Here is a 19,722-nt window from a genome sequence, read left to right as displayed (position 1 = left end):
ACAACGAAAAAGAATACGAAAAAATACTACAGGAAAACCATGTTTTATATAATAAAGGCTTTGAATACATAACAATGATTAATAATTCTTTTAGTATTTATTACCTAAGTGATTATATTTCGTGAAATTTTGTTTATTCGCAGAAGTTCCCGGATATATTATGTATTATAACATATTATTAGCAATCAATGGAATGATATATTTTTAGACACATTACAAAATTGAAAGAAACGTTTCTTGACTGATTCAATTTCAATTTATTCAATATATTTATTTTTTAACATATTGTGGACATTACAAATTATAAGTTTAAGACGTTCATGACATGACATTTAGAAACAAAGATATATAAAACAGTATTACATAAAAAAAGAGATAGATCAGTAGATAAATTAGATAGGTATGTACAAGGAAGTACACCGGATGAGTTAAGCAGACCCTATTTTAAGAATTTATAAAACATCGTCCACCTATACTCACTCTCACGTAGGTGGAATATATCAACACCCGAAGCAATTTCGTTGAACATAGTTATCGCCCTCCCAATTGGCATTACCAGTGGCAGGTTGGTTCTGCACCGTGGGAGAATAAACAACTGAATGATCAACAACTTACTCATATAATTATGTGTAGCTTAGTGAAGTTAGAATCCCACTAGGTCCAGTGGTTTTTTTTCTTCAAATTTAGTAGGTATATATTTTCAACATGATAAAAATGTTACATTCTTTGTGAAGGTCTATTCTGCCGTGCCGTAGAGATTATGTCGAATCAATCCAATAATTTTACATAATATACGAGAGAAGGTAATTTAAATCTCTTACAACAATTTCACTAAAACCAAAAACACAAAAACACTGTATTTTTACTTAGCGGAGCTGTATTGACTATATGTGTTGACTTAATTTTTAAACATTTTAATGAATTTATTTGACTTTTGTTTAAATTTGCTAAAAGATGACATGAGGACATTTTTAACACAGCATTATAATAATTGTATTTCCGTATTGGGTTCATTGATAATAGGTTTCATTATTATCTAGTACATTTTTGTTGATATAATCTATAGTATTTTGCAGTCACCCTTCATTTTGCGACACACATGCCGGGAATAAAAGATGTGGAAACCGCAAATAACTTTTATCTTTCGGTTTTTAAGTCGCTTCATGTATCGGCGATATTTTTTTATTTATCTTATTCCTTTCTCGCTCGTTTTCGATTCTTTGTATTAGCCACGGAATGTAAAAGGAGACTGTCCTTTTTCTGTATAATTTATTCATCAATATGTTCTAAATCTAAATCTAAGATATAATGAATATTCATATCTGAATTTTCTTTCAATATCTATATTAAACATAATTCCTAATCATATATAGGTACAATTTAGCAACTCTGTACCGTTATTATAAATTTGTTATTATGATATAATATTAATTATACACTGACATTTATATTTATGGCAATAGTAAATTCCCTTGGCGAAGAGTGAAGGTAGGCTGTTATAATCCCACATAAATAGCCCACACTAAACTGTATCAGTCAAACGTATTTGTTTTCATTGAACTAAGACTACAATGTGTAGATTGTGTTTGATAGTTTTTAAAATTGAAATAAAGCCTACCTAATCCAAGGCATAGTAGATAATCATAAAAAATATTCATTTAGCGATAAAATTTCTAAAACTATGCCATTAAACCACTCATAATTTTAGATATTTTATAAGTAAATAGAAGAACATTTTTTATAGATTATGTTGTGGGGTGGGTATGCAGGGCTTAATAAATTAAAAAAATAAACTATTCAACACCTGTTCTTAATTCAACTAGAAAAATAACTATGACTGAAAAAGTGTGCACTATTTTTGTCGGATCGCCCATAGCATGCCTTAACTATTATAATTTGGTTGAGGCAGGGTTTAATTGAATATTAATAACTAGCCAGTAAGTACCATCTGCAAATTGTATTCTTAGTTCAATGAAAAGAAATAAGTATGACTGACAGATTTAGGAGTATGTACACTATGTATATCTAATCTTAACAGCCTACCTCCACCCTTTGCCACTGGTAAAATCGTTTATTTATTTAAAAAAAAAACTTTAAATTGTCTTAAAGAAGCTTGGGTTGGATTTTATATAAATATTTATAAGCAAGTACTTATATAAATTAGTCACTATTTTTTTCCTTTCGTAATCCTTGTTGGTACCCTTTTAAGGTCCTTCATATTGCCAATCATTAATATAATTAAAATATGTTGTCTTCCCGGTAGCATATTGTGCAATTTTTATGGCTGTAGGTACCGAGATAATGGAATACGCAGTATTTCTTATCAAAAAAAAGTCTGGGAGGTTTGCGTACCATAGTTTGAGAATCACTGTATCTAAATATATCCGTAACAATTTATATAATAATAATATATATTCCTATTATATACTTACCCAATTTTATTCCTAACATTTTTGGTTAGCGGAATCTTGAAATAATTAATATCCTACTTGGTTGACAAAAATAATACTTACCTAATATTAAATTTTAAATGAGTTTTGGGAATTTGAATTTTGGTTACAAACGATTTTTAAGTACCTACTTACTTAATTGTTTTCTTTAAATAAAATCTTACGTAACTAAACGTGCATAACAATAATTTTATTCACATACAATATACATAAATAACATAATCAATCATAAACAATTTTATTATTAATATTTTGCAGAATCGTAAAATTGTATATTATCAGCGCCATCTGTGGAGAGCTAGAGACACGTTTCCAATTAGAAAATAATTATTAAAGTGTTCAAATCGTTGGCGACTTGATTTTCGTTTCCAGTAAATTTATCAATTTTATGTGGTAATATTATTATAATAATATTATTATAACGACGTATTAAAATAATGTTAAAAAATATATTAGATATGGTAATGTAATAGCGCACTCTGGCGATTTTCTGTAAAACTGTTATAAAATACTATTTGGGTTGCGTCACGGCTTGACGTATAGTTATATATTTTTACACGAGATGGTACAATACTAGTTTTTATATATCATGTTAGATGGCAGTGTAATTATTATGTAAAGTTTTCTTGTTTGTATAAGAATTAATAAATAATCAATGGAAATAAAATAAAATATAATTGCAACGAATTTGCTGTAGTTATATAAAAAATAAATTATATTAATTAATCTAACTTAAAAACAAGTTGATTGTAAAATGTGGCTAAGATAACCCACTTACTAATTCTATTATGTTTTGTATTGTTATTTATTATTTTAAAACACTGTATGTTTAGGAGATTTTTTTTAATTAACATAATTATCATGTCCCTGTATCATGCATGGCTCTTAATAGTTTTTTTTACACTTTGATACCAAGTAATAGTATGACAAGATAATTAATTTTTTTAAGTGGAAATAATCCATTGTTTTACTATTATAGTAATTCACGCATTTTTGTCCATTATCTTGTGAGAAATTAAATAAAAATAATAATAAATAAATAAAATAAAATAAAATCTTAAGTATTATTTATTATAATTCATAATAACTCATCATTATAATACAATTATTTACAAGCCATACCCATTATCTTGTGAGAAATTAAATAAAAATAATAATAAATAAATAAAATAAAATAAAATCTTAAGTATTATTTATTATAATTCATAATAACTCATCATTATAATACAATTATTTACAAGCCATACTCAAAGAATATCCGCTAAAAATCAGAAAGATCATTTACAGTGGCAAACATAAAATTATTCGATATTTTAATATTGTCCAATACACGAAAAGAGATTGCAATAAAATATTATGTATTGTAGCAAATAGAGATCAAAAAAAAAAATATTTCTATATAAAGCAATATCTCAAAATTACGAGTGAATTGCAAACTCCAATGGAAAGTATGCGGAATATATTTATTTACAAGGTGATACCTAATAAACGTGCTGACAAAAGGATAATTTAAAAAAGCTATAACAATGTGCATTAATGACTTTATTCTCAATTTAAAATGACTACGTTTACAATAATACTATGCACTACTCTTTTATCGTATTAATATATTTTATGGCATGTGATTATGAAAATGTTAATTTCCTGAATGAAAAACCATTCTACAATGCTACCTAAACTTATTTTTGTTTTTCATTTTTCATTTTATCAGAGTGGGTTCAAACTTCAAACTACGGTTCTGTAACTATTGATATTATTAATTTATAAAATGTGACACACGTAATTATTGAATTTATTAGTTATTGATTCAATATAAGATTCATGAATATTAATTTCTTCCCAATAACTTAATATTAAAACTTTCTAACGATGTAATACATTAGGTTATAACACACTCTTCGAAATCAAACTGTGGTAATTAATACTTTTTTTATTACAGCGATGGGTGTATTTAGAAAAATAAATACATGATATATTTCGTTTTTGTTAATTATTTTTTAACTATCGAAGACCTCCCACTTTTAGCCGAAAGACAACATCCCACTGCGTCTTTTATCGAGTGAAAGCGTAATCAAATTATAATTTTCTTTACCCGTCTAAACATCGCGTTAACTTCACTGTAGATATTGTTTTTGAAACAACAAGGCATCTTCCCCCGCGTTCAATAACGATATTTTAGATTATACGACATCGAAAAGTGATTCTCACGATACTTTTAGGACAACGGTTTGCCCTGGTTTGTTACTTTGGTATCGTTGCATTTGAATGTACATTTTCAATTTATTCATAACATTAGTTAACTTAAAAGACTGTACCTATATTAAACATATATAATACTACATCCACATCCCCCGCCCAAATGAAATATATTGAAAATCCCAAGCAACCCCCATTGGCATTATCGATACGAGATTGGTTCTGCACCTTAGAAGAATATGCAATTTCTAAGATAATTATCGACTATCGTAGATGTATATATTATAAAAAATGACAGAATAAAAAAATATAGTTGACTAAACTCACGATGTTCGATCATAATATGAGACTCCATGGGTTGTATTAACAGATTATTTTTTTATTTTTACGAGAAATGGATTTTAGCCATTTGCTCCACCTATTGGATCCAAACACCCATTTAAAAAGAACACGTGAATTTTCCACAGCCGAAAGCGTTACCGCTTGACCATTATGGGCGTTACATTATAGCCCGATTTAAAAATGTCTTCTAAGCCCTCTCTACCGTAGGGCCGTACTTCAACAGATGAGATTGTCAAAAAATCGACCCATTTTCTAGTCTCTATGAATTATACATGTAATGGATTATAAAGTAACATTCACTGTCAGTTAATCCTAAGGCGCAAAGTCTACACGAGACAGTGGGTCGATGGTGCACAGATCATTTTTGAGCTATTTGCCAATTTAACGAAAGCACTACATAAATTACGTATTATACTATATTTTGTTAAATTCAGAGACATATATTATATAGCAGAAAAGATAATATTTTCATGAATTAATCCTACATAGGTGAGATAACGCCGGGCAAACGCGAGCAGTGCGGAATAGTTTGTTTTTGTATGCGCTGAGAAAACACCTCATAAATCACGCCGGGCTTTTCACGAACGTTTTTCACACAAATCGAATCTATCTATTTGCTTATTTTGATCATCATTTTTGGTTACAATATGTGTCATTAATTTATTGTCTAAAAATCTCTCACTTCACTTCAAACCACTTCAAACTAAGCAAGTAATCATTCGATATAAGATAAGACAATGAATGTATAATTTATTTATAAGCTAATTTTAAGGGCTTGGCGACTTTGTTGGTTTACTTTGTCGAATAAATCGCTCCGGGTTATACGTTCCACTTTTCTACTAAAAATATTACAAAATTTCCAAAGAGGTTTCTGCTGTGTATTAAATTTATTAGACTTAGATGTAAACATTTTTATGAACCTAAGTTCTCGGTCAGTATTCTTAATTTTTTATATATACCTATATATACAATATAATATGCTTAATTTTATCGTCTATCGAACAAGTACCTTAAACTTTCTCTTCGTCTACAAATCATAAGAGTTTATCGATCTTTCAAATATATTTTTATTTATTATCGTCATGTGTCACGATTCTAATAAATAATAAAATTGTAAATAATACTAAAACTTCTCAGCTAAAAATTTGGTACAAGTCTGTTTACTGGAAGCCAGACGGGAACAGCGGCAATTTTCATAACCAATTTCAGCAAGAATTCATCAATTTTAACCTAACCTAACCTAACAAATAATCCAATATATCGGCTATTTTCGAAATTTGTTTGCCGCTTTGAAACAAATAGTTTGACACCAGATAAGTACTATAAAAAATCGTTTCCAGTTTTGATTTCTAATCCCATTTTTAAATACATCTATCTATATTGCATTATTAAAAACATAAGGTAATAAATCGTTATCCTAACTCGCTGTTCACCAATATTGTGTAGGATGATAAGCTATACATTATGATTTGTTTAACACATTTTCACTAGTAGGAAATTTAAGATATCAAGTATGCGTTTTGATTCAGTATCTGAATAAACCTAATTATCTTTCGTCATTATTATAATGCAGTTAGCCTACGCTAAATTATATACCAAGACTACGTAGGACGGAGTATTTTTTCAATACAATGAAGGTACCTACCATAGTGAAATAGAGTTTTGTTTCACAACACTACAACCCTACAACCAAATAAATTAGGACATTACATTCTAGAATGTAGAGTCTAGACCATAAGACATTTGACAGAATCGAGATAACAAGAAGTACGTTTGAATTGATTAAACTTATCTTCTGCAATTGAGAAATAATTCTGAAACAGAAGAGGACACGAATTAAGAAAATATAGCATGGGGTCGGAGATGTAGGTAGAATTTCTATGGTATTGGTGATGATATATTATTATGATGTGACTGCTCCAGGATTGAGAAATGTATTGCAATTTGATCACTTACCTTATATTGAAGATGATATCAAGAAATGAAGAAAGTTGATTTAAGAACTTCTTTTGTACATTTAATTGTTCTTGTGTTCTGTGATATTTCTCACTGAGAAACTGAAGAAACTAAAATAATAATTTTATATCCTAACTAATCGTTAAATAATATGTAGGTACCCACTGTATTTATTTCAATAATTTTAATTGTTCAAATAAAACAGCTTATACAACAATATCTCTCTTGAAATCACCAACCTTGCTCATATCAAATTATATTGTCAAAAGATTATGGATATATATTAATTGTTTGCACATGTATGTGTCTAAGGCTTAGTAAAAATAATTTAAAACGAACGAATCAAATAAAGTAAACATTCAATGTCCTGTTAGTTTGCTGAATATAAAATCTACACAAATAGATATACGCCAATTTTCATTATTGCAAACAGAAATAGAATGACATTTTATAAATCCGTTTATTTCATTTTCCGCCATTGTTCATTAAAATTACGAAATAATACTCTTTTCCAATGATTTCGTTGTAGCATGCAGAGTATCAAATAAAGCCTATTTTCTCGGTCGACAATGAATGACACTGTCAATTAATATAATCGAATTGAATTTACAGCGAAATGCACTCAGTCTGCATACAGATGCAATGTATTTTTATCATGATTGAAACCGGGATTCATTTTTTTAATTAAAAAACACATTGTAATGGAATAATCCATTATTCATGTCGTTTTTCAATTAATTATTCGCGCCCAAAATAGGCATTACAAATGATAAAAGCGTATCTGTTGATTCGTTTGGTAATAGATTTAATCAACATCAACTAACATAATAATTATTATATTATGAGTATTATGACATTTAATCAACAAAGGTATACGACATGCAATAAAGTTTTTAAAGAGATAGATCTCTATTAGGGAATCCAATCCCGGGATCCCAAATCCCGGGATCCCGGGATCCCGAGCTATTTTCGATACCTTTGAATCCCGGGATTGGTAAACATAATCCCGGGAGTTCGGGATTTATTTTTTATCATTTTTTATAGAAAATAAAATAAAAACTAAAATATAACAGAAAAAATACTTTTAATAACAAATAACTAAATTAGAAATAAACTGAGTTTGAATGAAGTTTGATTTACACCCATATGTAAGTTGCCGATTCATTTTATTTTTTCACATAAATCAATAAAAATGAGAAAGATTGGAAAAAACAATTCTTCGCACTTTTAAAAAAGTAATTCCACCATGATCTCATAAGTTTTACGGCAGTTTCATATTTGGCTGATTAATTAGATTTATGAAGCGGAAAGGCCATACACCACGATTTGTTCTACTATTTTAAATCTAGCTAACCCATTAACGCTTTCGCTGCTGAATAGATAATGAGATTTTAATTGCCCCCTTTAAAATGCACGTTAATTACATCGATTGGCTGCCTGGTCATTACGCACCGTGTGCGTCTTCCGCGTCCAAAGTATTAATTAAGTCTTTACTACCAGAAACAGCAATTTCATATTAAATTCAGTTTAATTTTTATTTTACAATATTATTTACTCCATTAAACTTCATCAAGATTAAATCAAGGTTGAACAATTAACATAATTAACAATAATAATTACAAGATAAAAAGAACTTTGGATATACCTACAACGATTTTAAATTTTCTGTTGAATTATTATACTAAATATGCTCAAACTTGTACTTGATATGAATTAAATAAAAAAAACAAACAAACAAATAAATATAAAATACTGAAATGTCATTTTGACATTTCATTTTGATTTCCATAGTAACGCAAGTATATATCGATAATTTAGTTGCTAGGACCACCGCCTTAGTAACCAATAATAGTCTTTCACTTTTTACGGATTTTTCTGAAATAACTTTCTATACAAACAGAATTAATTGAAAATGAATTCAATTCTGCTTAAAGATGGCTAAAAGTATTAAAAGAATGCATTGGCATCGTGTTCTGATATATTCTAAAAGTTTCAAATGTCTAGCTAGCCGGGAAGTTAGTTAAAAATTGATTGCAAGATTTGTACCGGACAAACAACCACCGGACAAATAAGAATACGAGCTAATGAAAACGTTGCATAAAAATGTCTTAAATAGTATAAATTATCCCAGATTTATTTTTCACCGATTTTATTAATGTTATTTGTAAATATAAAAAAAAATGTATTAACTATGGAAAAATGCCAATCCCGGGGCCAGTCCCGGGATCCCGGGATTATCAAATTGTAATCCCGAAATCCCGGGATCAGAATTTTGGCTCGGGATTGGATTCTCTAATCTCTATGAATCTACTCGTTCAACCCATTGGTTCCATGCGCTGTATCAAATCGCAGAATGAATAGAAAAACAGCGTAATATGAATAGTTACATGTAAATTGTACGTATTACATTTCACCGTAGCACAGTTTGCCGCGAGCTTTCTTATCGGAATCTTATACAAAGGTATCCTATAGCAGGGGTGGCGAACTTTTTTACGTACGCGTGCCAAAATTTCCCAAATATAATATTTCAACTGTCCGACGTGCCGCGCAGTTTTTCGTGGAGAAAAAATGGTTTTTAAGAATCCTATTAAAAATGATGATATTCTAGATATCACTCACAGAACATAGCACATATTATAAATAGTTTTCCCACTTTTTCAGTTACCTACGCCATACTGTCCACTAATTTTGAAACCGTCTGCCAGTATTACTACTACAAGCTCCACCAAGTTTTTGTTTCTTACTTGGCACAGCCATTTTTGTGCGTATAAATAAAATTGTTTGTTACTGCATTACTTTGTATGGTTCATTATACACAAATTAACAGCAGAATTTCTCCAATTAGATGAGGCATTCTCTCGTTACAGTGGTCTCAAGCCATTGTAAATCGATCAAAATCAGAAGTTCGCGACGCGGCTTCTCCCGCCGCCTGATGAGGTTACTGCGATAATATACGTGACGCATAAAGCCAACCTATTCAATTATATATTTACATGAATTGTAATGCTTATTCTTTAAAAGTATGCAATGAAATCTGTCATTTATTATTACTATTATAGGTAAGTATATTGTCTCTCTTCAAAATAAAACATTCGCGTGCCATGCAAAATCATTTCGCGTGCCATAGGTTCGCCACTTCTGTCCTATAGCGACATATATTTTAACTACGTATCGAATTAATGTCTACGATGGTGCTTTTATACTTGTGTTTATATTATATTATAATTCTAATTATTATGTAAACTCTGAACACTGACATACGCATCTTGATATTGTCATATCCATTCGTCATTCGATATACCCGTGTATATGTTTAATTGTGCCAGGAGTGTCCTAAGATCATATTCGTATGTATTTTGATATATTGCGGCGTTGATGGTAAGAGACCCTTTCGAAGACCCTGCATACTCTTTGTGACTATCCACACGACCGATGATTAAAACTTGTGTAAAATCATTTTGTATAGATTATCAAAGCGATAATATTATTCAAAAATTATTTAAAAAACAAAAAAAAAATTGAAGGCTTATACCTACCTCAGTTGAGACATGGTCTAAAAAGATCGTGGCTAGGCGATGTGTGGATTGCGGGTCGCGGGTACAAATGACGCATGCCGAACGAAATATAATTTGTTATATAAATCCAACATGCTTAATGTTCTTCTTATTGTTCTATTAGTAACAATAATAATATATTCATTGACATGTTTTCTTTTTAAAGTAAATGTGTAACGTTTTTAGTCATCTTTACACGATTTAAGAATTAATACCCCTGCCGCCATCACGAAACAAATTGACGTATTCACACCTTGACGTTCGGTCTTCGAGCGCCAGCGAGTCCAAAATTTCGTCGCGCCTATAGTTGAAATTTATTTGCCGTTTCACTGAAGTATCGCCTTAACAAAAACATGTTTATAGGCATTAGGTATAAAAAGCAAAATTATTTCAAATAAAAAAATCTGTAACCTCTTCCGTTGTCTAAAAATAATCATACTTTTTTCATTTTCTTGAAAAAGCAATCAAAACTTTTACTTCAGGTATAAAGAAAGTAACATCATGAATACTGATAGATTCCAGATAACCAAATGTATCACCATTGTTAAAAATCTCGCAAGTAACAATAATATCCAATATTAAGACTACCATTATGCATACCTATCGATTACATATATATTTACCTACCAATGGCGTGCGGTGACTTTTACTTGTCGGGATTCTGTTAAAAATATATACATGCACAATATTTGCTACATTCCTATTATTATCTACTTACGTTGTAGTCATCAAATTAATAGTGCGCGGTGTTGCGGAGTGATAAGTTTGCAATATTCTAGAAAAAAAATACGTTATATTACCGCACGCCACTGAGTTTATCGCAGATGAAATTCCTTACAGTTTGTAGATTATATTATACTATAGTTATATTCAGATGCATAGGTATATAGCAGAAAAGATAATCTTTTCAAGAATTAATCTCACATCGTATTATGTACATTCAATTCAATTCAATTTATTTATTTTTTAACATATTGTGGACATTACAAATTATAAGTTTAAGACGTTCACAACATGACATTCAGAAACAAATACATATAAAACAGTATTACATAAAAAAGAGATAGATCAGTATAGAGATAGATAGTAAGTTATTAAACAGTAGAAATGTGTACATACAAAAAATATATAATACAACGAAAAAGAATATGAAGAAATACTACAGGAAAACCTTGTTTTATATAATAAAAGCTTTGAATACGTAACAATGATTAATAATTCTTTTAGTATTTATTACCTAAGTGATTATATTTCGTGAAATTTTGTTTAATCGCAGAAGTTCCCGGATATATTTTATATTATAACATATTATTAGCAATCAATGGATTGATATTTTTTTAGACACATTACAAAATTGAAAGAACCGTTTCTTGACTGATTCAATTTCAATTTATTCAATTTATTTAATTTATTTATTTTTTAACATATTGTGGACATTGCAAATTATAAGTTTAAGACGTTCACAACATGACATTCAGAAACAAATATATATAAAACAGTATTACATAAAAAAAGAGATAGATCAGTAGATAAATTAGATAGGTACAAGGAAGTACACCGGATGAGTTAAGCAGACCCTATTTTAAGAATTTATAAAACAACGTCCACCTATACTCATTCTCACGTAGGTGGAATATATCAACACCCGAAGCAATTTCGTTGAACATAGTTAACATCACGTTGGTATTCTATAAATGTGATTCCATGTAAGTACTCTAACCAATAAACTATCAACCCAGGTGGCAGTAAAATTCTAAATCCTGCAATAAAAATTAAATTCCATTACCAGATGGCTACTGTCCTTTTTACTGAATGACGACAATTCTCAAATTTCTGAATTTTAGAATTACATTCATTTGATTTAAATACCGTAAAAATACAAATAGTTCAAGATTTTAATGGAAATGTCTTGTTTTATAAAAATAATTGTTGTCTTGAACAAAAATTAAAAAATTTAATCACACGTCTTTCGATATCTGGTGGTAGCTTTACCATCAAGAATAAGATACCGTTATCAACAGTACGTATATAAGTACATAAAAATTCAATACATAATTCTTCAATGACAGGACAAAGTTCACACTCTCATTTCTAACTTTTGCAAAATGTATCACAAACCAAATTCGGCAGATATTGAACTTCTAAATTTCGTAAAATGTATCAGTAGCCTAAGTACGCCAGTATTTATGGAACCTTATAACATGCATTAGTTAACCAAGTCCAGACCGAACCATAGACAATGTGACATCCAAAGACAATCCTCACGGGTCACGTATCAATAGAATACGGCCTGCCAGAGGAAAGGGTTAATTCCCGACACATCCCCAGAGGATATATACATCAGGGTGGAGTGAAATATCGTGGCATAAATATAGATATAATATATATGCATAAAATATATTGTACAATTTTATAATATAAATTTCACACTTTAAATATGAATGTATAGTTTTATTATTTTATTAAATTAGCTCGATAAGTTATCTCGAAGTAGTCGAAGGGATTTGAGTATAATTCATGATTTTTATGTATTTTTTTTATTTATGTTAAGAACGTCATATTTTTCTAGTAAATAAAAATTAGTACAGTTCAACTTTTTTTTTAATTACTATATTGAATTGCACCTTGCAACAATATCGATAATCTGCAATGCGAAATCTTCCAGATAATTTTGTTATTAACCTTGTTACCTACCCTTTTTCATCTTGACTTAAAAGAATATTTTCTTCGGTATCTTCAATGGGTTTTACATTAATTTTCTACTTACTTGTGGTCACTACACATTAATTCTATAAATAATATCGTGTTATTTTCAAGACACGTACTTACTGTATTCAGTATTCAAACAAACATAAATAATAGTGATATCTCTGTGCGAAAGCAAAAGTGAGCTATGTTAGAAAGCATTTATTATTATCAGAATTAAAAGATATTAAGGTTTGGATAACGTTGTACTTATATAAATTTCTATTACTAATTCTTCACCGACTCATTACTTTCATTATTTACATAATATATAATAAATAATATGCGTTCAACTCATTATTTATTTAGTAGACATAAATCTCCTTTTTCCTATCGCACACACATGGTAATTTGTGTATTCGAATTTATATAAAATTGTTTCGCTAATAGTCGTGGATGAGTAAAGAGAGGACGTAGTGACATATTCAACCATGTCCGATCCTAATAAGATCATATGGGCCTCCGCAGAGTGAAGGTTTGTATCAACAGATTTTGTTTTTACGAGAAATGGATGTCAGCCACTTGCTCAACTGATTAGGACCATACTCTGACTCATACACAAATTGAAAAACAATATGTGTACTTGCCAGACCCAGGATTCGAACCTGGGACCCACGACGTCATAGGCCGACGCTTAAGCCACGCGGCCATCGTGAGGTTAAGGAGTTAAGGTGAGGAGAGAAAGAGAGGACGTAGTGACAAGGTCACCTAATAAAAAGAACAATATTTATTTAGTATAATTATCTAATTAAGTAAATTAAAAAAAAAACTTTCTTCGAGCATTCCATTTCACTCCACCCCATTAAACACATCCTATTGCCCTTTGTCAAAGCGAGACCATCGAAAAGGATGCTTCGGAGACGTTTAGACTAAATGGGTGTGTTTTTTTCGTTTTTTTTTATTCAACGTGTTCAAAGGGTTAGGCGATTAAGTAGTGCGGCCTGTTTTTTTATTTCTACATCATCCCTTTGTGGCGAACAAAAGATTTCATTCTGAATCGGTGATGAAAGCACGTTTTGTTAAAGAAACAGGCGGCCATATTTTAGTAAAAATGCACAAAGTAAAATCGGTCTCTATTCTCCCTTATGTCCTTCGTCTTTTTTAATTAAAAATTTATCTGTTGAACAAATAATTAGTATTATCATATCGATGATTACAAACTTAATTAACAAGGTAATTAATACCTATCGGGCATGGGGATTTGAGAAGCTATACTTTGAATGCTTCCAGCATAAATGTATATTATGGCGCTTCTCGTTTGTTGTGCCACAGTATACATATGTCCAAAAAATTTATCGAACGGGGAATGCAAAACAATGGGAAATATGTTGCCTTTTGGATGAGGTTGTAAGGGCTCTAGCAAGATTTGAATCTCGAGTGTGTAAAAAAGTAAGACAAACTTAAACACGTTTTAAAGAATGTTATTTTAATAATTACGTCTCTATCATACAAATCTCTAAAATACTGGTATGATATAGTAAATATCAATTTTTAAAAATTGTTTTTTTTTGTTTCCGAAAATAAATAATAAAAAATATATATGTTGGTAGATAGGTACATCATACATTTGGCTCAATTTGAAACTATAAATAAAATAAGACGGCATTCTTACTCCGCTTAAGGGAGGCACTCTGGATACGGATTTCACTGATATTGTTTTTGTGTCTAGTACCAATTCCGGTAATATATTCAATGTAATAATAAGATAGAATAAGGATATACCTATGTTATATTAAATATATATGTGTAAATAGTTTATTGCATTCCGATCATTGTTAAGCAAATGCTACATGCGTTTCGGATGTGCTAAAGTGCAATAGCGCATCCGAACATTATGCAACCGGAAATAGATGCAGCGCGACCAATAATAAGTGACTGCATGCGACCGGTGACATAGTTAGTAACTACTCAAAGCGTTCGTCGCGCAAGCTTACTGTCAAAATAATGATACCAAAAGCACACTTCCGGCTCGATGGCGTGGGAAATGCAGACCGTTTAAGCCCAGCACTGATAAAAAATCAATAAGGAAACTTGCACCGTAAGTAGAGATGAGCAGAACAGGCTCGTGCGAACCGGCTGATATGATCAATTAACACACCTTTGTTAATTCATTATTGAGATAATTTATTGAATTCTATAGGTTGGTTTATTAGACATTAGCTATTTCGATTATCATCCATTATCAAAACTACGTTAATAACGTCATGACAACCGAAATAGCTACGATAAAATAAATTAATGTGTCGGAACTGAATATACATAATTTATATTGTCATTTTGTAAAATAAAAGTTCAACAACAATTTTTTTGATCCAGTATAAGGACACATTGGGTTGAAAAAGTCTGCTGATGTAACCCCCACTCTATGGAGGTCCATAATATATTTCACATAGATTCAAAATATTATAATTGTTGAAATTATTAAATTTACTTATTTTATTAGAGTTTTATAAACAGTTTTATGTTGTCCCCTTTATATTGTGATAAATTGGATTAGGTCAAATATCTATAATACCTCCAATATATCATAATATAAATATTACTACATTATAAACAAAATAAAGTTATAAATATTACATATTTTCTTCAAACAATCTTCCAATACGTCACTTTAAATGAATGAATGTAAAAAAAAAACGAACCGTTTGTTATTTAAATAAAATTTGTAGATGCAGCACTAACTGTAAGAGATATGGAAAAATATTTTTAGTAATAATGCATCCATTCCGTGAGGTTGAGAGTATTTTTTTAATTATTATTAATGTAGTGATGGGCGGATAATGGGTAATGGCCATGGGAATCCGTTACTAGTACAGCAGTTTGTCAAAATTAATTGACTGGTTGTATTAATTTTCTTCGACCGGCCGAAACATAAGTATTGCCCTATTTTTATTTAACCCAGTCAATTAATACCCGTATAAGTAACGGAAGTTGAAAGTATGTATATCTTCAAGCTTTCATGATTCAGCTTTTTGATAAATCTGTTTAGGAATAATGTGTAGATATAAATAAAACTTAATATATTTGCGGTACATATTTATGAAAGTTATAGATCACATCTGTGTACGAAGGCAAAACATGATATGTCCGTTTTTTTTTTTGTAAATTGAGTCATGTATACCTTCAGACTTGTCTCAGTGAGATCTACAAGATATCAAAATATGGTATGTCTAGGTCGTAAAGGTTGGGAGAAATAAGCTATGTTAATATGTGATAATATTATATCCATTGTTTGAATTTCTTTACTCTCACTCTACTAATTAATTAGAAAAACGGACATTCATATCGTGTTTGTCATCTTACTACAGACATTTACCGTGAAATTACAGCTAACGTATATTTTGTTTGATTTTGACTATACCTAGACTTATCGAGTTTTGGAAATACGCGCCTCATATATTAAACAATTACTCGACATTGAAAAAACCTGGTACGATGGAATATTTTATAGATATATAAATTTTGTTGCTTAATCAGATTTTTATCCGGAATTTCGGATTAAATCACATTTTAGTTTTATAAATGGTAAACTACTCACAAATCTTATATTTTCATTTGTAATTGGTGTGTTGTTTTCAAATGGTTTGGTGAATTTTCTTTATTCGAAGGTAATTTGAAGTAGGTGATCTCTTTTTTTTGTTTTTGTTTTATTTCAAATTTGCTCAGCATGGCTTTAATGTAATAATTTATTTTGCTAAGCTTTTCTTTTTATTTATATCTGCTTCATTATCAGCTATTTTTAGTAAAGTTATTTTTTAAGATAAATCATATTATAAGAAACCACATAAGCTAGTATTTTTAATCATCAAATGTATGCTGAACATAATTTTAAATCCTGCATATCACTCATTCAAATATTATAAATATTATTTTCAATTACAAATAATATAATACATGACTTCATTTTCCCTCTCAGTTACTTATTTATTAGTGCTTTCCAACAAGGTTCCGCTATATTTTGCAGAAGATTTCTGATAAAATACAAGTTGCCAATTTTGTAATTGTAGACTGCAAAATTATTATACAATTCAGCATTTATTTATAGCTCAATTAGATTTAGAGATAATTATTGTTGAACAATTTAAAAAAAAAATGTTGACACAAAATCATGTAGGTACTTATACTTACAGTATTTTTTATAAATCGTAAGCTAGACGTACAGTGAAAATGCTTGCCATTAATGAATGATGAATCAACTGTCTAACTAAAACGGTTTCATCAATTCATTATAATATTCTAGAATAGTAATATAAATATACCACAATCACAGTATTATAAAGCTTGTGTAAATGTATAATTTGATTATAATTCACACATTAATTATGTTACTAAAAAAAATGCAAGCTTCGCTGCATTAACAAACCTTACTGCTTGTGAAATAATTAATTTATTCTTTCAACTCAATGATAATTATTTCTCTTCTTTCCAGTGACCCCGACCGAAAACTGGTGGTGGCGATGGATCCCATAGCATCGGCAGGAGGCGGGAGCGCCGCCCGCCGAAGACCAGCAGTCGTCCTCCGCCATGATGATGCAAGACGACAGCCTCGCCCAGGAATTGGCCCTCGTCCAGGCGCTGCAAGGCTCTCAAGCCCGCTCCGACTCCAGCACCGTCTCCGTCGCCCTCACAACTTCCAGCTCATCAGACGGCCTCGGGACGACGGAGTCCAGCACCACCAGTGATCCCGTAACTTCAATGTATATTAAGTCTACTGACGTTGATGTGTTCTGACTTGGTGCTATATAGACTTCGATGAGAGTAAATAAACTTGAAAGGACAGTTTCGGTCAAAAACAAGTGTAAAATTTTTTGCATATCTCACAATGTTGTACCGATAAACGATGTTGGTTTGGACATTAAATTGATAAAGTAACTCAAAGTGTAGGTATATCTACGTAACGTTTCGTACTACTTTGAAACTATTTTCTAAACACCATACTTAATGAAATTTCAAGTTTTACAGAAGAAATGTGTTTCAATATATTTATCGTCATTGAACTGTTAAAACCTCCGATGTGACAAAACTGAATTTTCGCGAAACTGGTTTATAATCCCAAACATGAAAAAGGAATTATCTTGATGTATTGATTTATCTAAAATGTGATTGATTACTACGTAAATTGAAGAAGTGCGTGTTATTAAAATGAATTGGAAATTTCCATAATTAATTCTATAAAAATGTTTGTGCTGTATTATGGAAAATTGAGGGTTTTACTAAACTATAATAAATGATGAAGGAACTATAAATGAATTGTCATATCAGAGGTTTGAACAGCTCGACAACGATGTGTTTTCCATGAATAGCGAATCACAAAAACATAATTTTACAATAACCAATGAACTTCTATGTCATATGAAATAGAAAAACATTTTCAGATTAATAAGTCAATTTAATATAATATGAGAGTTTTTGTGATTTTTTATCAATTTAAAAATCTGATATGAACAGATAGTACCTATAATATTCATCAAATAAAATACTTCAAGCGTCTGTTGTTTGTTAGCCTTAGATAAAGTCATATTCGTGGTTTTATAAAACAACCTCTTATTAATTGTCACCATGGTTTTTTTTTAGTTTTGTACCCCCTGTACTTGTCTGATTTAATGTAAATCATACATATATTAAAACTTTCTGTTATATCATTTTTTTTTATGTAAAAAAAAATACGGCCTATATTTATTTAATTAATTTATGTTATCATATTTAATACATCTTACAACATTCCGTTTGTAATTTATTATATGTCTTCAATAGAACAATAGAAAATTAAACCCAATTTAAATAAATGTTGAAATTGCTGTTAAATAAAATTAATACTAACATTTCATTGTATAAAATCATTTAATATTAAAAAGCACTTGTATCAAGGTTTACTATGCATATAATGCCGTCTGTATTTAAAATTATAAAACTAAAATTAAAAATATCTTCATTACATATATTATAATAGTATTTCTTACTTCTAAATTAAACCAAGCCTAATCAGATTAACAGTCGTAAAATTTGCAATGATTGTTTATTAATCATTTTTTTTTAAATTGTAAATGAAAATTATTGTTAAACTATTTTTTTCGTAGAAAGGTTTCATAAAAAAAACTTATTTTACTGAAACAATATTAAGTTAGTAGCATTAAATGTTAAAAAAAAAACAATTTCTGCCATCTAAGTCAGTAGTTTTAATTGGATATCAATTGTATGAATAATTATTAATTATCCACTAATAATTTGTATAAAAAAAGTTTTTTTAAACTAATAAAAATATTTGGCTAAACTAACCATTGACCAATAGATGTTGAAAGGTCTATTTATTTAATAAATTATATGAAATATATTTATTATTTTTGAACGAGTAGAAACACTTCACGAAATTATATTTACGAGTAATTTACTTAAATTTATACAATATGTATATTTTCACCATATAAATTATAAAGAAAAATAAAATGTTGTTTAATAATTATTATATGTAATAATATACT

The 19,722-nt window shown here is 29.6% G+C and overlaps 1 protein-coding gene across 1 annotated transcript in view; it reads left to right on the top strand.

Moving 5' to 3' along the window:
* Nucleotides 1-18,892, top strand: part of LOC147073837 (uncharacterized) — a 776,846-nt gene extending 757,954 nt beyond the window's left edge. Inside the window, exon 4 of the mRNA XM_085944737.1 lies at nt 17,673-18,892. The gene's annotated coding sequence lies outside the window, so the exon portion shown is untranslated. The remainder of the gene's footprint in view (nt 1-17,672) is intronic.
* Nucleotides 18,893-19,722: the final 830 nt, after the last annotated feature.

This window comes from Rhyacophila brunnea, unplaced genomic scaffold, assembly GCF_057557595.1.
Source record: "Rhyacophila brunnea isolate RB1 unplaced genomic scaffold, BYU_Rbru_1.0 scaffold_17, whole genome shotgun sequence".
NCBI classification, from domain to species: domain Eukaryota; kingdom Metazoa; phylum Arthropoda; class Insecta; order Trichoptera; family Rhyacophilidae; genus Rhyacophila; species Rhyacophila brunnea.
The sequence above is the reverse complement of the archived record's forward strand: the minus strand, read 5'-3'. Positions and strand labels throughout refer to the sequence as shown.